At 40.2% G+C, this 22,379-nt stretch overlaps 1 pseudogene; it reads left to right on the top strand.

Annotated features, from left to right (window-relative positions):
- Positions 1-15,812: 15,812 nt before the first annotated feature.
- On the top strand, positions 15,813-18,962 carry LOC118217408 (annotated as a pseudogene).
- Positions 18,963-22,379: the final 3,417 nt, after the last annotated feature.

Below are 22,379 nucleotides of genomic sequence, written 5' to 3'. Positions count from 1 at the left end.
TATTATTATCATTACTGCTATTCATTGCATTTATATTGTGCTTTTCTCAAAGGGCTTCACAGTCATGAGGGGGAAAACTTGTCTCAACCACCACCAAAGTGTAGCACCTACCTGAACGCCCACCACACATCAACTGAGGTGGAGAGTGAGAGAACATTTTTTTTGCCAATTAAAGCAGGAACGTTCCTCATGAAAAGTTGAAGGTTCTTAATTTTGCGCATTTTCAAATAGGTACGGCAGAGCCATTCCCTTTGGCAAAAGTACTGTATGTGTGCCTGCTGATGACTAAAGAAAAGATCTAAATAAAAGATAAAGGAGCCAGTCAAGTCAGCTGACCACATGGCAATGGTCACAGACAAGTCAACAGACAATGATGTTTTGAACGTTTTTCTTTAAGGAAAATTAAATTACATCCGTTAATCTTGCATTGATAAAAGCTCATTCACAGATAGGATCAAACATTGCCTAGTGAACTGAGGTTGATTTCCATAATGTAATTATTGCATGTCTCAGAAAATCCAAGTCACATGTTGACAGCACTGCACTGATACTCTATACTGTTTTTGGGACAGAGGTGACAAAATTGTTCCAAATATTTCTCAGAAGGCAAAGGGGTACTTTGTCCATCCAGTCAACTCTGTTATTTCAGCAAGCAGGAAGATGCATTTCTTCCTATCGACAATTTCACACAAAAAAACCGCCACAGAATGACAGTTACTGAAAACCGACTGACCATGATGAAATTTAATTGAGTCATTTGAGGTAATCTATTTTGCCTTTCATTTTTATAAGCCTACACCACTGAAAACTATTTCATTCTTATAATTAGTGCTATGTAAATTTTTGTGCAGGTAATCTAATTCCACTTATACTTCCGAGTGCTTGGGGGAAAAAAACGAAATATTTTACCACCCAACACTGAAAATGCATGTCTATGCACTGCACTATGTGTGTCATTGCGCGTGATTAATTAGTGGCAATTTGATGTAGATTACTGGTGTAGGGGCAATTGTGCTAACTGACTAGCAAAAAGGCCCTATCGCCCTCTGGCAGTGGGATGATCGAATTTCATGTGAGAAAAAGCCCAGGATAAATTGGTGCCCTACTGATAAGATACAGTATCACCAGGGAGACTCTGCTGTGGCTCACATAACAACGCACTGTCGATTGATGGCCTCTGACTGACTGTTGCTCTCTCCGCTTTCAGACAGTTTGTGACTGCCTCCGCTTCCCCAAGCTGTGTGTCCACGTCTGCACACACACACACACACACACAAGGGAATTTGCATCTAACATTCCAATGGCCGCAGACTCACAGACAAATCTGAGACACTACACTCAGAACTACATCAAAAATCAATACAATAAAAACATTATTTATTGTGCCCGTGTCACATTATTTTAATATGAAATATGGTTAATGTTTCAATTTTAAATAATATTAAATAATACACATACAGTAAGTCACAGTAGTATTTCCAAGGTATTTATGGCACAGACAAGAGTAGAGCATTGTGATACTCCACCTGTACTAACCCTCGGAAAGTGAAAATTCACTGGCCCATGCAATTAAGGTAATATGGGTTATCTGTAACCAGCTCATTGAAAGAATAAGTATTTTGTAGGGATGCACAGACTTATTGGGGTTTGCATCTACACAGTTAATGTAATTCATTACAATTAATATCTTAATACAAATTTATTGGGATCAATCACTAAACTAAGATTATGGTCAAGGGCTCATATAATGCAAAAACACCATATGACCAAAATATCTGGACACACATTGGTCTGGGGCTGTTTTTCGTGGTTTGGGCTAGGCACCTTAGTTCCAGTGAAGGCAAATCTTAATGTTACAGCATATAATCACATTCTATATAATATTGTGCTTCCCCAACACCTTGGGGAAGGTCCTTTCCTGTTTCGGCATGACAATGCCCCTGGGCACACAGCAAGGTCCATATAGAAATGGTTTTGTCGAGAACGGTGTGGAAGACCTTGACTGGCCTGCACAGAGCCCTGACCTCAACCCCATCCAACACCTTTGGCATGAATTGGAAAACCAACTGCAAGCCAGGTCTAATTGCAAATCACTGCCGCACCTAATTTATGCTCTTCTGGCTGAATGGAAGCAAATCCCTGCTGCAATGCTCCAACATTTAGTACAAAGCCTTTCCAGAAGAGTGAAGAATTTTCATATCATGCACTCCTAGTGTTTTGCTGAGGGGTGCATGATATGAAATACATAGGCCTACATTGTTTTGTTCTCCAAATTATATTGAATTTGATTCCCAGTCATTCTATTGAATTGAAGCAGAAAGCACTCACTCTCCTCTAAAATGTTGTCAGTCATTGCTTCTCAACAGTTTCAATGTATAGTCAGAGGTACATAGACATCCCATCTGGCCATAGGAGAGTCACTTTTGTGATGAGACAGGGAATTACCTGCTCACCAAATTCCTTCCCTCTCTAGGTGATGCTAAAGCAAATGTGCACCACTCTGTAGAGCTGGTGGCCACAGCCGGTGCGAGCACGGACCAGACTCTAAACCATGAGGCGCATACTGTGCTGCAGCCCAGTGCTCGGAAATTCTGAGAAAAGCTTTTTTATTGGTCCATGACTATGGCACATGATGGCTCTCCATGACCTCTGACCTTCGACACGTCTCTCGAACTCAGAGAGCTCCCCCTGCAGGGCCATCCTCTTTGCCTGCAAGGACAGAATTCCTGCATTGCCCTGCGCCATGTGCTCCATCTCTGTTGGACAGCAGTGGACATTTTCAGTCAGATAATATTGTACTATTATCATAGCAGTGGGCATTCATCAGCCACAGACCAAAAACTCGAAAGCACAGTGATGCCCATTAAAATGTCACAAGTCACATAACACTGGTTTTAAAAACGCCACCAATTGCTTTACCAGAGAAAGAGTTGCTGCATATTAAAATTTTAGTATCTACATAAAAACAGTGTAAAAATAACAACATTGCAAATGGAGCTCAATACAGGGCGTGTTCAATTCACACTGTTGATTGCAAATCACCACTGGTAATACACGTGGATTTTTTATGATGACCAATCTATGTAAAAGCCAGGCAATATGTGAACTCATTAATGACGATGGCAGCCATCATAGTTACAAGAACACACTAACCTAACATGTTAGGCGTGCAAGAATGCAGATCTTCTATCCAAGAGTACACTTTTTTTGGTTAAGAGAGACGGTATACCCTCCTGAGACCCGGCAGAGAAAATTTTTAATGTATTTTAGTTTTTGGATGAAAAAAACACGTCGCTGTGAAAATATGTTCAAAAATAGTTTTTGATTGAATATCCATTGCAGTGGACATGAGGTCCAATAGAATATGTGGTTCTTAAGAATAAAAGTACAACAGTAAAATACCCCCAAGTTCAATAAAGAAGAAACAATATAAAAATAAAGTAAAAACTTTGGCACACTGAGATAGAGCGCTAGCCTCTTTCAATAGTGCTTAGCTTTCAGCAAGAACATTTTCTGTTGCAATAGGACAGTTACAATCGTGGGGCAGGAGCCGACACAGTAGTACAATATGAATAGCAGTCAGTTTCAAACCATTGGACAGCTTCCCTTAAACGTTGCCTGAAAAACACTGGCAATGGAATTTTTCCAAAGTGATAAATCAAATTGCTGCTTTGTGTCACTGCAAATGCTATTATTAGGCATAGGCTATGTGACACAATGTATATAATAAACTAAATGTAACTATGTTTGTAAAATGGTGTAATTGAGTTAGCCAATTGAGTTAGCAACACAGCAGTGTCACACTTGATGATCATAGATTACACTACGTTCCATTGAATCTGATCAACTGTAGGATCCCTGCACCTGATGTCTGAGTTAAAGACTTTTTTTCTTTGGTCCTTCTTTTAAGATCATTACATTTTTTTTACATCGCTCCTTTGAGTCAAAAACACCTACAGTACTGGACATTACGTATGAATGAGTTCCATATCTGAGGTTTGTATTTCAATGTCTCAAATTTAGACTCCCTCAACAAGTTAGCATTGGCCAATTCACCAAGAGTTCTAGCTGCTGTTCAGAAAACTTGTCTTTCTCCCTGACATTGCTTCCACGTGTCTTGCTCTTCTGTTTTTGCACCATTGCTAACTTTTGGATTATTTCGCAATGATCTATACACTACAGCAGATTGCTCTGTAAAACAGAGATCATTCAGTACACCCCTCTTTAGGCTACAGGAAACACGTTTTTAAACGAATAAAATATTAACACTGTCAGCGGTGATTAACAAATCTACCAAGTATTTTAATAAACTGATCTGCAGGCGTGTAAATATGACAATGCACTTTGTAGAAGCAAGTTTTCCACCTGGTGCAAGACAAAAATAATGTACATTGAATTTCTAATTTTTTTTTCTTTCTTGTAGATCACCAAAACCAATGGAGAAAAGCCAATATACCAATATAAGGAGCCCCCAGGACCAATTATGAGAACTGTAAACAACCTCACAGCTAGACCAATGAGGGTTTGTAGCTGGAGGGGAAGGCACCGCGTGTTTTCCCCTGGCTGGTGTGATTCAAAACCGGAGATGTTTTTATTTATTTTTCTCTGTTCGTAAGACAGGGCACAATTATACTTAAGAATGCACTGGTTCCGTTGCCACGGGTCAGATATGAATGCTTTGCTTCATATCCCCGCTTAAGACTGGCCTGAAACGGACCAGTAACATTCTGGTTACTCTCCGTTCACAAACGGGGCTATGCTGTCATCAGAGATACATCGGATCTTTCGCCGAACCGTCAATATTCCAATGGGAGCATCAGAATACTCACAAATGAGCGAACAACACATCAAATATATCTATGACCGCTGTCAAGTAAGCGTAACAGTTACTAGGTTTTACTTTCGTAATAATCTGACTGCCAAATGAATTAGAATTTAAAATTTGGTTTTAAACTATACGTGGAACTTGAGTGGTTACACTCGACTCTATCTTGTGCCATCATTCCTCAGTATATGCTCCTGGGTTTAGCACTATTGTTTAAATCTCAGTTCGGTGAAGCCTACAGAGGGTAGGAGGCTGACCACCATAATACATGCCTTCCTTTGTGCATAGATAGTTATGAGCCCAGGACAGTGTGTATCTATCGGGCTCCTTAATGCGAATTTGACAAGACCGCGTATAACGCCCCTGGGTCCTCTTAAGCCAAACACCAGAACCAATACAACACCAATCCCGTTAGCGGGCAGATCGTGGTCGCCTATCTAACTTGAGGACCTCACTAAAGACTTTCGCTGTACTAGAAACCCTGATCAGTAGGTCCTAGTCATAATTGTTCCCCTGAGTATTTAATTGGAAATTTCGGCTGAAAAGAAGATCAAATGGATTAGAGTCATGAAGACCACGCAAGTTAAAATAAGAAGAATTTATTTAACAGGCAGGTAGGTCATTAGCTTCAAATTCACAGTCAATTTAAAATATGGAAGGTTTTTAAAAACATAAATACAGAGTAAAAAGTTCTTACCCAGCCTGTTTAGCTACACATACGAAATCACAGAGCCTGTGCAGTGTTGGAAGGTCGATTGCGATCTTCCCTGTTCAGCTACGCACAGAACACAGAGTATGTGCCGTGTGGGAAGTCGATTGCGATCTTCCTGTTCAGCTACGCACAGAACACAGAGTATGTGCAGTGTGGGAAGTCCGATTACGATCTTCCTTGTTTTGCTTTGTCTCCCTTCCTTTTAAGCCAAATCCCGCATTTGATCTAGGCGGCATTGCCATAAAATTAACCTGGACTAATGATAAAATCTGGGATTTAGGGCCCCACCGTTTTGGGGGCTGTTGTCCAAAACAATTAGTGGGGAAATTGGAAAAGGAGATTTCCAAAATTTCCCTGAATACGTCCATACCAAACATGTCAAGGGGATGTAATATGTGACAGTGCTGGTATTTAGGGTCCGCAAGTAGGGCAAGGTTCATTTTTCAGTTGTTTACAGATTATGAAAGTGCAGATTATAAACTTTCAAATGATGTGTCATACATTGAAATCTGAAAATAGTTGAAGAAGATATGCTTATTTGAATGTTGGTACTCCTAAAATCAAGTAGCAGAGAAAATCCCCTTGAAAGATCTTGAACTTTCACACTTCTCACAGGGAGATAATGGGTGGGAACAATAGCTAGTTAACTCCACCCCAACCACTCCCCCGCTAGAGTACCTGAAATCCTTGTCCATTTAGGGATTACCAATATTTAAGCTTTATAACTCCATATGTGACACCACAGAGGACTAGAAAAATGTCTTAAATGAAGCAATACATTTGTACCATTTATAATACTAGCTTATATTACTTTATATCATAATTTTGTAAGAAATAAAGTGCCACAAATGCAATGGTCAAGGCAAAAAATCTAAAATTAATTTGCTCCTTTTTTAGTTTGCAATGAAATACTGTGAGATTGCGGGTTAAAGTATACATGTCCTGGATCAAAAACTTCTTGACCACAAGTTCATAAAATCTAAGGGTGGATATGTAGAACTACTAAAGATCTATGAAGCAAAAACTAAGCCGTGTACCCAGCATCTCCAAATCTACCCAAAATGTCTAAATTATTAGCACTGGTCTAAAATAGCTAAGGGTCCAGAAACAAATCCAAAATCTCTCCAAAAAGGAATATAATGCTTTTTTGTCCATTGTAAAGCATATGAGCCCCTTATGAAGGTTTAAGATGAAACATAGATATAATTTCAACATTACATAATACCACTAACCTATTTAAAGACACTCAATTTCTAAAATAACGTATATAACCGAAATATTTTGAGCAGTAATACTTACATAGCAATGATGAAATCTTATCTATGTTCAGTAGATGGAGACACAGACAGTAAATCAATGACAGTTCTATCCGCTTCTGTTTTGCTCCAGAAAACGATGTCAGATAGGTCTATCAGCAAACATATGGCTTAGCTATGCCCAGAAGTCCTCAATAATAATGGTATTTTCCAAGGAATTACGAAAAATTGTTGACAATGTTTTGTTAGGTGCAACGACTTTTAATGCTACCATATATAGAGCGAATGGTAAGAAAATGTTCGGTTACGCTAACCTATAAAACGCTATTCCAAAAGCAAAATTAGACATGTTATTCATCGTTAGAAAGCTTATACTCTCACCTACTGATTGAGCATCCGCCATTGTAGCAACCTCACAGAGTAAACAAACATAGGCTACTACCACACGGCTTTATTTATGGGCGGTGGCTTGACTGAAACAAAGTGACAATAGCCAACAAAATCAAACATGCTAATTAAACTGCAACCCCTTCACGCCTCCAAAACCCGGCTGTAAGAATCTCTAAAACAAGCCGACTTTGCTGACAAATTATAAGTATTTAGTGACCCTAAAAATGTTGTTATTCTATTGAGTGACTTCTTCAACACTTTAGCTTTCGTAATATGAAAAAAAGGAAAACAGTAAAAAAAAATTAAACCTTTTTTGCCTCCTAGCGCGATTTCAAGATTTGCGACTTGCGGACCTTTTCTCCAGCACCCGTCACATATTATGGTGCAGTTGTCATGAAAATACCCTTTTGTTGAACCATTTTACTTGCAATCCATGTTATTACTACATATGACATAATACAGTAATATAATGAAAACATGTGCATGGTTTGTAAGGTTTTACGGAGTTTGTGAATATGGTAAATGGTAAATGGACTGCATTTATATAGCGCTTTTATCCAAAGCGCTTTACAATTGATGCCTCTCATTCACCAGAGCAGTTAGGGGTTAGGTGTCTTGCTCAAGGACACTTCGACATGCCCAGGGCGGGGTTTGAACCGGCAACCCTCCGACTGCCAGACAAGCGCTCTTACCTCCTGAGCTATGTCCCCCCCCATATGATATATATATGAATATGATAAACAGATGGTTTAGAGTCCAGATCCAGAAAATAAATAAAAAGTGTGATGACAGAGGGGCCCACATAAGGGCACTGTGGTACTGTCAAGAGCAGTTGCCCCACCATTTTGCCAGAGGCCTGATGATCTTTTCACCCTTAATGGCCCCAACATACATACACCCACACCCCTAGACAAATAGACTAGTTCCCCTTATCATAGTTGTGTCCAGATGGCAACAATCCAGAGAGCCAACGGCTTGCTCACACAACCATAAACAACCAGTCCAGTTCCCCTTATCTCAGTCTTGTCCAGAGGGTAACAGTCCAGAGAGCCAAATGGCCTGCTCATCCAGAGGAAGTCCGAGTAACCTATTGTTTTATCACAAGGCTCTCGGGTCCTTTGAAGTACAGGATGAGTCCCAGCGTGCAGGCTCGTTCAAATGCCAGCCTTTTCTGGGTCCCAGTTTGACTCCCCTCTTACAGAACCACTGGCTTAAATACTCTTGTCGGTCTCTTAAATGCTAAAAACATGTTCCTTTCTAAATACCAGTCTTACAATGATGGTTAATTTTGTTAAATTCTGTGTGTGTGATTTCATTGTGTGTTGTAGCCTATGTTATCCAGCATATAAACCTTAAGACTCTTAATTTGCTTCGTGAAACTGAAAATTTTGCAGTGTTTATCCCAAAATCGGGATTATAGTAGCTCTGTCACATCCGTGAAGCATGGCCCAGGTAGACATTTACGGAATGTACACGACTGACAAGCCGTCAAACACGTCTGACAGATGGAATATTTGCCGGTTAGGGTTAGCTAGCTAGTCAAATGGCTTGGTAGCCGAAGTTGCGAACTACCAAATATAGCAAATAAGCGTTAGCTGATTACGCTTTCTGCCAACTAATTATTTGGTTAAGTAGGCTAAAGGAAATAGTAAAAATGACTTGGCTACCGAAAAAACTTCAGAGGAGGATTATTTTATGGTCGTCTAATGCAGCTGTTGGATTTGTTTCGTCTAATTTCTGACTTCGCACAGGTGGACCGTGGACGATGAGTCGGAGCCGCAATGTCAAGGCCAAGGGGCAACAACTCGCCTCTATGAGTGAAGCCTTTTACCCCAGTGGCTACTGCGTGAACTGCAAGGCCTGGTTGCAAAAAGAACTTGAAACCCCGCCCACCCAATGTTAAATCAATGGGGAAAGCCTGAAGAGAGGCCAATGTTTTCAGAGGGAATATAAAGTCAATAAATTTTTTACACAAGAAATGATGAATTAACTAGTTAATCCCATCCCTTGTAATGTCTCCCCTGGGTCTGATTTTTTTAAAATAATTCCGCCAAAATTCCCAAATCTGGGTTAATTTCAGTGCGTGCAATGTAGCTTGTCTTACTACCGTATGACCATAAGGATTTCCCCATCCTCGCAGGCAGGCAGAGTGCTTCAGCGGCAGTGTGATGCTGTGTCGTTTTATTCCGATTAGCTAGCTACATACGATCTGACTATTTAAAAGTCCAAAGTCCAAAAATGTTGTGTGCTGCGTTCAACTGTACTAACCACTATTCTAAGGATTGTTCTCTCCAGTTCTTTCGGTTTGAGACATTTTCAGATAAACAAGGTTCTATGTCAAAACGCGATTTCTGACCATTTCGGGGTTTCAGTTGATTGTCATAAAGTCTCGTCTTTTATAATTTGTATATGTTGTTGGTGAAATCAGATTTGTAAGCAGTTTTGAAGCTTCTTTAAGAAGACAAGCTAGGGGGATTTACTTAGTTAGGGGAGTAAGCTTACTGTCTTGCTATCGATCTATCTGTCCATCTAGCTAACTTGCTAGCTAGTTATCTCGTGATATATCTGTCTAGCTATCTAGAGTTCTGTTATCTGTCTGTCTATATAACTAGCTAGGTAGTTAGCTAGTGATCTATTATATCAATTTTTCTATTTAAATATCTTAACACTAAATGTATCTTGCACAATTAACTTTTTAAAAATGTTATACAGTACGGTTCTGTGGTTGCAAGGCCACTCTTATTGTCCAGACGTGGGCGTGTCTAATTACCATGTAAGGTAGTCGAGGATTCCACTTGCGTTGGTTGCAACTGGCAATGTGGCTGCGCCCTAGTTTGGGCTTCATGCGCCAGTGAGCACTAACCATAGCAAATCAGTGGGTGACGTCGTGAAGCAGTTCGTCCATATTTTTATATGGTCTATGGTCAAAGCCAAAATGCACCACCTCCCACCCCAGTGACCATAGACTGTAGCCTGTATTGTAGCCTGTATATTATTCCTCCGCAGTAATCAGGAAATGACGCAAACTGTACCTCATTGGTCCACAACAAATGTCATAACAGTGCCCAAATGACACAATAAATCATGAAATCGACATATGGACAGCCACAAGACGAATAAAATACACATATTGTGACTATTTGTTCTTGTGAGAAAAAATTATTGACTTATTGTATTTTGCATTTTGACCGCATTTGTACCGTAGACTTACATTGAAACCGGATATGAAAACACCTATACTGGAGCCAACCACATAGTGAGCAACCAGGAAATTAGCTTCAAAAACTAAGTGTGGTTTTGCCCCTTGGTCCAAACGTTCCTTCAGATCCCGAACCTCATAGACATATATGTACGCCTATGCCGAACCTGTGAACTTTTTCACAATCACTTCCTTCTTTAGTGAGGCACCACCGAGGGTTAAAAAGGGTCTAAATTCTTTCCACTCAAATAAAATCAATGCGCTACAAAATCCAGCATTTTAAAGCAGTTAAAACAGCAACATTATTCTTTCGATTTTGAATTGTTGTTACGTCCCCTCCCCTTTTCAATGTCCAATTTCGCAGTAGATTGCAACGTTGGATCACGGTTCTAGTTACTTCATTTAGGGATGCCAACCATCCCACAAAATACGGATCCCTTATTTGGACAGTAGAATAGGCATTTTCATCCGTATCTTTGTGAACGATTCCGTTTGTAGTAACCGCTGATTTGAATACAATTCAATAGTTAGCTAGCTAGCTAGCCGGCATAACAAGCATGCTGCGAGATCATTCCTAAAACCCAGAATTTTAATATTGGCTAGGTGACAAGTGACGGCGAACCTATCATAAAGCTAACTGCAAACCCAGTTTCAGAGTGTCTTGGAAAAACGCAATGTCTACACTACTAGACCGCAACATTTTAAAAAAAGCAAGACAGAGCTAGGGAGATTAATTTAATTGAGTTATGGTTTCATGTTGTTTTCTTAAATAATGTAATGGCAAAAATGACCAAAATTGGTGCTAATTGTATGGTATAAAACAAGAAGGAACTATTTTTTCTTGATAGAATCGTTGATTTCATAGAAAAAACGAGGTTTTTGCTTAACAACGGTGCAAATAATAGAACTACCATTATTTTCCAATAACGGGACAGCCCGTCGTGGTTTATTCCTTACATACAGTGTTAAGAATATATGGTAGCAGGTGTACAGTAATGATAAACTGTAATGTAGACAGGTCGTGCACTAATGCATAATGAGAACTGATAAGGACAGGTAAGAACTGGATGTAAACAGCTACCTAACGTTAGCACCCACTGGCGCCAAACTTTGTTTTTCTTCATTCGTTTAAGAATTGTAACTTAATTATCAACTGCAGCCATTTCCTCTTCTCTTTCTTGTAAGGAAAGCGGTAGAATGACAATTGAATAGTTTTTTTGGACTCAGATCTATTCAAACAACAAGGGACACACCACTGCAGCACGTTGGAAAGAGCCTCAGCCAAAGCAGCAGAGGCTTGGACCTTGAACAGTATTATCGGAAGGTCGATACGTCACGGCTTAACAAGCGGTATCTTGGTGAACAACAGTACGCCTGCCATCCTAATATAAACCAACTGCATATTGTCCCTGTGTATAACAGTAATATATGACACTTCAGGGATGGCTTAACTACTCACCACTCCTGGGATATATTCTTAAATCAGTTTAGCTGAGCAGGTTTTTTCTCTTTCTTTGAGCAAGTTACAGTGTTTGTCGAATGGTGCAGTATTTTCAAACCTTTTCCTCTAGTTGATTCTTAGCATAGTTTAACTCTTCTGTTGTTGTTTTTATCTTTCCTTGGTATTTGCTGATTGCTGCCTTCACTGAAAAAAAGAAGCATGTTTTTATAGGACTGGTGGTGAACCAGCTACTACTACTCTGATGGGGAAAATCGTTTTCTAGTGACACACAGGCTACAGCTCGCGCCGCCGTCGCGAGCATTCTGCTGCACGAACAGTATGCAAGAAGCTTGGATTAATATTTGCAAAACTCTAACAGTGAGGGTACTGTACATACAAAAAGCCATGAGTATCATGGATAAGCTACTAAAAGAGCCCATTCGTTCCAAAGGCTTCCTGTTAAATAGCACCTTAATAATACCTTCTGGCATAAATTCTCACCTGCTATGCTCATTAAAAATACCATCTGTTGTACTGAATACCAGAATACTGACGGGACTGTTTATACGCTATTAATAAATAAACGGTTACATTTTGATTGTTTTCTCTTTGTGAGTAGCCTAGGACTTTGTGAGATGGTGGGTGGACCTCGGACCCTGTAGGGGGGTCCAGGGGCATGCTCCCCGGAATAAAATTTTGTACATTTTAAAGTTAAATGCATCAATCCGGTGCACTTTGAGAGCAAAATTAAGAGGCTAGATCTATGTGCTCTAGTAAACAATTTAATCATAAACACATTGGTCAACACATAAACACAAAAGTCCATATTTCATGCGTGGGGCCTTTAATACAGATTTATGATGTATCTTATAGGTTTAGGACACGGTATTCATCAACTCTCATTGCCTTTTGTAGCTGATATTTGTACTGTACCTCTCCAAAAATGAATAAAACATTTTTTTTGTCTATTATACAGCATATGAAGGAGCCCCTTATGAAGGTTTGAGATGAAACAGATTAAAAAATAATGCAAAAATGTTGTCACACAAAGCGGTACAGTACCTAAATGTGTAATAATTAACTCTTGTATGTATTTCTATACTCTGTACTCTCGTATGTTTTCTTGTATGGGGATGGGACAATATGAAAACAATTTTCAACCGTCCACCAGATTTTGGCAATGTTCCAACTCTCACGTCATCATTGTTGCTTGCTTCACAAAAACTATTACACTACTAACTAACGCTTACATTACAGTGTGAAATATCCACATTATATAATACCACTAACCTATTTAAAGACACTCAATTTAAAAAATAACGTATATAACCGAAATATTTTCAGCATATAACCGAAATATTCTTACATAGCAATGATGAAATCTTATCTATGTTCAGTAGATGGAGACAGAGACAGTAAAGCAATGATACTGTTCTATTCGCTTCTGTTTTGCTCCAGAAAATGATGTCAGCTAGGTCTATCAGCAAACATATAGCTTAGCTATGCACAGAAGTCCTCAATAATAATAATAGCATTTTCCAAGAAATTACGAAAAATCGTTGACCACGTTTCATTAGGTGCAGCCTCTTTTAATGCTACCACAGAGTGTGCGTAAGTGAATGCGATTATGAGAAAATATTTTGTTACGCTGACCTATAAAACGCTATTCCAAAAGCAAAAATAGACATGTTATACATTGTTAGAAAGCTTATACTCTCATCTTCTGAATAAATGAATTGTCAATCAAGCCAGACCATACTAAAAAGGGGGACAACGCCGTAATCAACACGTGTGGTATTACGCACAGATATTTTGGAAGGCACCCAGGCGTCACAAATGCGCGTATATTTCACAAACGGATTGTCCAATACAATATATGACCACTCAAAAGCGACATCTCTACGCGTAATGTACGGTTGGTAAGGTTGTATGTTTATTCAATATTTAGTCACAGATATTGACTGTAGAATGAACACGTATCTACGGGCGTTAGCTAACGATATTAACGCTGTGTTCACATCACAACATTGTAAAGCTTGCTATCATGTATCAGGCTATAACAAAACTAGTATTGCTTGTCTAATACCTGCAGGAGTATTTTGTAACAAATGCAGCAGTGAAGTCCCCTCCCACTGCACAAAACGCACCCAGGCACGAAAGCCAACACCGTTCCTTTTCCTATTAGGAAAATTGTAATAATAATAGCATTTATGCTAATAATAGCACCGTTCCCCCGTCGAGCGCACTGGGTGACACCATTCCTAGTGACGAAACTGCGCCCAAGTTGCCCACCTATAAAAAAGCAATGCTACCCAATATTTCCTCAATTCTTTCAAGTCACTTGGCCCTGTGTTTTGTAATCTTACCATTTTACAATGTCATGCAAACTTTGTGTCAGATCAAAGTGTCAAATATTTCCAATTGCCTCATGGAACACATTGAAATTCATGTAGAAAACTGCTGGTGAGTAACTACAGGAAGCACATTTCTCCAGAAAACATATGTTTATACTTGCTTCTGAACTGAATTTGAGTAAATGTACAAGTTTTTGTATATTTGCTACGTACAATAAATACTGCATGTAAAATACATATTGTACATACATACATAGAGAGCTTCTTTATCCCCATGGGGACATTTCCCTCGCAGCATGTTACATTCACATTTACGAACAGACATTTATACCAAGAAACATACAATCATTCACGCAACAGAAAGGTTGGGCAGCGAAATACATACATACCAATACAAATTGGACATATAGATGCCTATTCAATCAATCTTGACTGTGAGAAAGCCATCCACATATGTGTGGCCTGTTCATGTACTGTATGCTTATACACACAGGGCCAAGTGACCTGAAAGAATTGAGAAAATATTGGGTAGAGTTGCTTTTCTTTACTCAATAGTTTTAATGGCAGGCCTGGATTTTGGCAGTCTGAATGAATGAGTTATAGACGGTGCATGTCTTGTATGTGTGAGTAACTTGGCATTTTTGTACGTTGAGAACGTGTTTTTCATGAGATTCAAGTTACGAGACTAATATCGAGGCTAATATGAGTGTGTACGCATTCTTCGTTCATTGAATTTACACATTCATCTAGGTTAAATCACATATTACCTGCATCAGAAATCCAGCCTGTAGCCTATAGGTGATGTCGTGGCGCAAACTTAAATAAAATAACTAGCCTATAATTCACTCCAAAATAGGCGATCACCCCCTATAGTAGCCTACAGTTCCTATAATCGGTGTAAACATTACGTCAGTCCAATGACCATAATGAATATTAATGAAGTATTACGTTTGGTTGAAGCAGCGCATTAAATGCGGTTCTGCGTTTCGTTGTTGGCTACGAGAACATGCAAAACTTCCACAGCCGCTCAACACACGATCTTTAAATGAAGAATTATCTGAAAGTAGAATCCTCTGCATGAAAGTAGACTGCGGTCACTGGCTATAACCTATTGCTAGCTAAAGCGAAGACTGTGGGGAAAAGAGTATCTGAGTAAGAAATCAAAAGGGTAAAACGGAGCGCTTTGCCATCTCAGTGTTCTCTTGGAGGAGCATGCGGCGAGTCACCAACAGTTGCCGCTTGGTTGGGGTTAAAGCTGAAATTCACTACAGTGGCTTGCGTGTCAGTGAATGCTCAGAGCGCGTCTGAAATCTTGGACAGTCGTAATTCGGAGACCACTTGCGCGTTTGCTTAGTTTATTTGGCTTTTTTAGCTCATGTAAATTTAGTAGCTCGTTTACGATCTGTACGGGATCTCGGGTGTCTCAGTTGCTCAGGGCTGGTCGAGGTGATCTAAGAACCAGTTAATTGTTTGAAATCTCCTGAATGCATGTGGGGCACCCTGCTTTTAAACGGAGTCTCAATGGATCTGAAGTGGGACAAAGTGGATCTATCTGTGGAACTGAAATTCTAATCCCTTCCTGTCTTCAAATAAACCGCTGTACAACACTTTCAATTCCCACGGGCAGAAAACGCAATGATTATCACAGCTTTATACGTCATGTTGCCCGTGTTGGGTAAGTTGCTGATAACACGTCGCTCTGGATAAGAGCGTCTGCCAAATGCCTGTAATGTAATGTAATGTAATGTAATAACATAATTTCAGCCCTTTTTGAACTCAGAATGTCTTACTTAACATTGTAGTATAGCATAGTTCCGGATATAGCGGTCATACACTGTGAATGACAATATATAATGTTCAACTATTTATGCACAATTTTTTGACATAAACAGGTGGAAACAGTTTCTGGACACTCGCAAGTTTAAAGAGGCACTCTAAAAAAGTGTCCATCTGTCATTGAGGAGTCACTATAATATATTTTTCTCATTTGTAATGTGTATGATGATGATGGTGATGATGATAACGATGATGGTGGTGATTATTATTGTTCTTGTCATTAGTAGTAGTGGTAGTAGTACACAGTAAAATGTTCAGGGTTTAATAAACTCTTACAGAGTGCATATAGTCCCTATTACACTCATATGTGCTCTGATTATTAACACTGGACATTCTACTGTGTAGTATCATTATTAGTAGCCTATTATTATTCCCACACAGATGTGCTACTGTCTGCCGAGGAGGGTGTGCTGGCTTGCATGGGTGACTGGACTGCGTGAAAGCGAGCGAACAGTGTCTGAAGGAGACGGGCTGTAGCACAAAGTATCGGACAATGAGAAAATATTGGGTAGAGTTGCTTTTCTTTACTCAATAGTTTTAATGGCAGGCCTGGATTTTGGCAGTCTGAATGAATGAGTTATAGACGGTGCATGTCTTGTATGTGTGAGTAACTTGGCATTTTTGTACGTTGAGAACGTGTTTTCATGAGATTCAAGTTACGAGACTAATATCGAGGCTAATATGAGTGTGTACGCATTCTTCGTTCATTGAATTTACACATTCATCTAGGTTAAATCACATATTACCTGCATCAGAAATCCAGCCTGTAGCCTATAGGTGATGTCGTGGCGCAAACTTAAATAAAATAACTAGCCTATAATTCACTCCAAAATAGGCGATCACCCCCTATAGTAGCCTACAGTTCCTATAATCGGTGTAAACATTACGTCAGTCCAATGACCATAATGAATATTAATGAAGTATTACGTTTGGTTGAAGCAGCGCATTAAATGCGGTTCTGCGTTTCGTTGTTGGCTACGAGAACATGCAAAAACTTCCACAGCCGCTCAACACACGATCTTTAAATGAAGAATTATCTGAAAGTAGAATCCTCTGCATGAAAGTAGACTGCGGTCACTGGCTATAACCTATTGCTAGCTAAAGCGAAGACTGTGGGGAAAACAGGGTGCATGGGTGACTGGACTGCGTGAAAGCGAGCGAACAGTGTCTGAAGGAGACGGGCTGTCCTCTTTAGGGAAAGAGAGCAATTTCACCATGTTGGTGGGACCCGAAGCGGAGGACAAGTGCAGAAGCGCGATGGAAGCTATCAAGCAGAGTCCGCTCTATAACTGCAGATATAAACGGGGCATGAAGAAAGAAAAGAACTGCTTGCGCATTTACTGGAGTATATACCAGACGTTACTAGGTAGGCCTACGCGAACTCAACACATCCAGAGTAAATGCTGGCTTAAGTTTTTTCACGCCGCTACTATTTGCCCTAACATAGCATAGCCTATGCCTCTCAAGAATCACTTTAACAGCAGTCATGTACATTTCAGCAACAAAAAGACGTCCACGTCTGTGCGTAAAGTGCAGTTTGTCATCATCAATCTGCTTTGTCCGGCTACTGTTATAAGTCGTTCAGACCGGATTTCTTTACTTACAGCTGGGAGGCTGCTTTGGCAATTGGATTAGAATTCATGATTGAATGGGGGGGGGGGGGGGGGGTCGGACCAATGATAAAGCCGATAGCCTACATTTAAATTAAGACGTGTACCAATTTGGGCACTCACTAGCTATCACGGCAGTAAGCAGACCTCGGCAAACAAACGCCATCGGCGTCGCGCACAGTCCATGTTGTTAAACAATATGCCTAATTAGCTATAGCCTACTGACGGCCCAACTGTCTGATGCAATTACAGCTGCATACACAGAATAATTCTAAAATGCTCGAGCGCGCCACATTCTTTCAAAACGGAGAACACAGCCACGCAAACGTTTTAGATTTATGAAATGTATTCCTTTGACATAATTTTTCAATTGGAAGGAATGTCTAGGTCAATCCTTGGTGTTTTCCAGTGGTTCCGAAAACTATTATTATTATTATTATTATTTGTAGTAATAGTAGTAGGTAAGTACGTATTACTGTTATTATTAGGATTAAAAAAGAAAACCTGAAATTTGTTGAGGAAAATGTTAAAAAAATTTCCCACCACCAAGGAAAGCTGACAGAGAGGTACACCTGTGGAACAGTGGAATTGACTACAAATGACACAAAAAATTAAGGGTTATGGATTAGCAAATACATTTTTTACATATCAATAACTAATCAATTCACAGTGTGTATCAAGATTTTGACCTATAAATGAAAATATGAAATAAAACTTAAATATCAATATTTAATTCAATACATATTTTTCAAGTCATTTTTTCATCACAAGTTAGACTTATTCATTATAGAAATTGGCCGTATTCATGTAGTGTATTGTTATACAAGTATCTGTTAGTTTTATTTTACAGATTTTAATGCCATTTTCAGGAAATGGCGTACTGGAGGATTCTCCCTATGAGAGAATGAACTCTGACATTTTCCGGTTAGCTCCTATAATTTCAGGTAAGACCCTGGGCCCTATATAGTCTATGTGAGTGAGTGTATGGATTAGAGAAGAGGTGCATAAATGCTGTATCCAGATTTTTGTAATAAATTGTAGACACAAGCAACTTTCAGAAAGGCTTTCAGAAAGAGCGACCAGCCAGGGGCCCGCCCTGCAAAGGGAGAGCCATTTCTAAGCAACGGCTGTCTCATTGGCTTGTGGAAGCTATTGCTATGGCATATGACTCAAAGGGGATAACACCCCCCCTCGGGCCTGAGGGCTCATTCTACGAGGGGCATTCTACGCGGGCCCAATTCCGTGGGGTCTCCTTGCAGGAGATTTGTTCAGCTGCAGGCTGAGCTTCTCCACATACCTGGACGCTTCTACCGCCTGGACGTCACCAGGAATCCGGTAGCCCACGCAGTTCTGGGGGTGAGCTCTGTGTGAAGCTCACGCATCTCCCCTCACCTGCTTTGTGTTTAGTACTTCCTTACATGGGATGTGCCAGACACACCCTCCCCTCAAGGGGGGAGGCTGCCCTTGCTGGCCTGACAGTTTCTCAGCTGTGAGCATAGGGCGGTGCCTCCTGTAGCATTGGATGCGCTATTGTCTGTCAGAGCCAGACTTGGTGCAATTGGATGCTTCTGAGGAGTCATGACCGGATGTCATTCCCCATAGGTGGATCTCTCCACTCAATGTTTCAGAGAACCGGGGTTACGATAGTAACCTAAAGTTTTTGCTATGTGCTTTAGTTCATTGTAATGTGGAACATGAATTAATCTTTGCCCTAAATGCAGATCTCTTTCAGATTGAAACAGTTTCTCCTCAAGGATTTGCTGGGACTTGGCTCCACACAGCAAAATGTCTACTGTCAATTCATTTCTAACAGAGTGCATATAGGCCCAGTCTGTACCAGAGTGGGACCATACGTACTCTGTAAGAGTTGATTTAACATAACATAACATAACATAACATAACGTAAGACGAGAACAGGCCATTCAGCCCAACACTGCTTGTCTATTCCTACCGCTAAACTGTACTTAATGCTTAGTTTACCTTAAAGCTAGATAGTATCTAACACTGTATGAAGCCGGGAATTGAATACCCGCAGTGTTTCTGCCTCCACTATATGTCCAGACAAGCTATTCCACACAATAACCACTCTCTGTATGAAAAAATATTTCCTAATGTCTGTGTGAAATTTACCCTTCGCCAGTTTCCATTTATGCCCCCTCGTTCTGCTAACCGAACTCAACTTGAATAATTTCCTGTAGTTCCTATCAATCCCTTTAATAAATTTAAAAGCCTCAATCAAATCTCCCCTAAGTCTCCTTTTACTAAGCTTGAAAAGTCCAAGCATCCAAAGCTTTTCCTAACACTTATCTTTTATACCCAGAATCAATCTGGTTGTCCAGCTTTGGACCTGTTCCAGCGCCTGCACGCAGTACTCTAAGTGTGGTCTGACAAGGGTATTGTATAGGGTGAGTATGATCTCCTTAGATTTATACTCAATACTTCTGGCTATGTATCCAGCATCCTGTTGGCTTTTTTTTTTTTTTTTTACTGCTAAAGCACATTGACCAGACCCTGATAGGCTTTGATCAACTATTACTCCCAAGTCTTTTCCTACATGTGCACAATCTAATTTTGTACCACCCATAAAGTAATCCTGCTCTATGTTTTTATTCCCCACTTACATTAGTTATTAGGGGTCCAAGCAGCGAAGCTGGTGGAACCCTATTGTATTTGTTAGGATTATTATTAGGGGTCCAAGCAGCGAAGCTGGTGGAACCCTATTGTATCTGTTAGGATTATTATTATTATTAGGGGTCCAAGCAGCGAAGCTGGTGGAACCCCATTGTATTTGTTAGGATTATTAGGGGTCCAAGCAGCGAAGCTGGTGGAACCCTATTGTATCTGTTAGGATTATTAGGGGTCCAAGCAGCGAGCTGGTGGAACCCTATTGTATCTGTTAGGATTATTATTATTATTATTAGGGGTCCAAGCAGCGAAGCTGGTGGAACCCTATTGCATCTGTTAGGATTATTATTATTATATTAGGGGTCCAAGCAGCGAAGCTGGTAGAACCCTATTGTATCTGTTAGGATTATTAGGGGTCCAAGCAGCGAAGCTGGTGGAACCCTATTGTATCTGTTAGGATTATTATTATTATTATTAGGGGTCCAAGCAGCGAAGCTGGTGGAACCCTATTGTATTTGTTATGATTATTATTAGGGGTCCAAGCAGCGAAGCTGGTGGAACCCTATTGTATCTGTTAGGATATTATTATTATTAGGGGTCCAAGCAGCGAAGCTGGTGGAACCCCATTGTATTTGTTAGGATTATTAGGGGTCCAAACAGCGAAGCTGGTGGAACCCTATTGTATTTGTTAGGATTATTAGGGGTCCAAGCAGCGAAGCTGGTGGAACCCTATTGTATCTGTTAGGATTATTAGGGGTCCAAGCAGCGAAGCTGGTGGAACCCTATTGTATCTGTTAGGATTATTATTATTATATTAGGGGTCCAAGCAGCGAAGCTGGTGGAACCCTATTGTATCTGTTAGGATTATTATTATTATTAGGGGTCCAAGCAGCGAAGCTGGTGGAACCCTATTGTATCTGTTAGGATTATTAGGGGTCCAAGCAGCGAAGCTGGTGGAACCCTATTGTATCTGTTAGGATTATTATTATTATTATTAGGGGTCCAAGCAGCGAAGCTGGTGGAACCCTATTGTATTTGTTAGGATTATTATTGTTATTCTTATTATTTTTCTCTGCTAAAAGTGTCTGAGGCTCAGCAACCATAAGTCCTAGAGCAACCAAATGTGGCAGGTGGGTTCCTATGGCCCCCCACTACTCAGGCACTAAAATCGCCTATGTCGGCCAGATGGTGGCGCTATAACAAAGGGTCATGCGTACAAGGCCATAACTCCCACACCATAGGATAGATCAACCCAAAACTTCATGGACCTATGCATCTGAACGTGCTCTACAACTTCGCCATTGGCACCACCTATGTCCGCCATATGTTTACCCGCCATATTGTTTACCCGCCATTTTGAAATTTTCATTGGGGCGTGGAAGCTTTCTCCACTAAAATGTCTGAGGCTCAGCAACCATAAGTTGTAGACCAACCAAATTTGGTAGGTGGGCTTCTATGGCCCCCCACTACTCAGGCACTAAAAATCACCTATGTCGGCCAGATGGTGGCGCTATAACAAAGGGTCATACTTTAAAAGGTCATAACTCCCACACCGTAAGTCAGAGCAACACAAAACTTCATCGACCGATGCACCTATGTCCGCCATATTGTTTGTCCGCCATTTGGATTTTTTATTAGTTAGGGTGCGGAAGAGCTGGAGCTCCAAATCTAGGTGTTACGACATCTAGTAAACTTCTTTACGGCAAGCGACATCCATGGCGACACAAGTAATCCGACACCGTAGGGTCTAGTTTTTATCAGTGAGGCGAGGGTCTGAATGTCGGGGAAGCAATGGAAGACAGTGCCAGCCAGAGTGCATGCTAGGCTATTAAAGGTTTGTTAGTACCAGCTTTTTGAGAGGATGAATAATTACTTTTCTTTGGCATGGATCCATTTGAAGACAGTATCGGGTGAGTTCGTTCAGTCTTTGAATCCGTCATTATGCTGAGAGAAATCGTATTCTCAATTTAATCTCTACATTGACTGTAAGGTTAGGGTTGTAACTAGGTAGTTGTTTCGTAGGTGACTTAACTAGTCTTAACTATTGCTTGTATTTTTGCATAGACTGCATTGTTACTGTTCTTGTTTGTGTTAGTGTTAATCAGTTTAACCTACAGGGTCCAAGTTGAAC

The sequence above is a fragment of the Anguilla anguilla genome, chromosome 2, assembly GCF_013347855.1.
Source record: "Anguilla anguilla isolate fAngAng1 chromosome 2, fAngAng1.pri, whole genome shotgun sequence".
NCBI classification, from domain to species: domain Eukaryota; kingdom Metazoa; phylum Chordata; class Actinopteri; order Anguilliformes; family Anguillidae; genus Anguilla; species Anguilla anguilla.
This window is presented reverse-complemented; position numbering and strand designations above follow the sequence as displayed.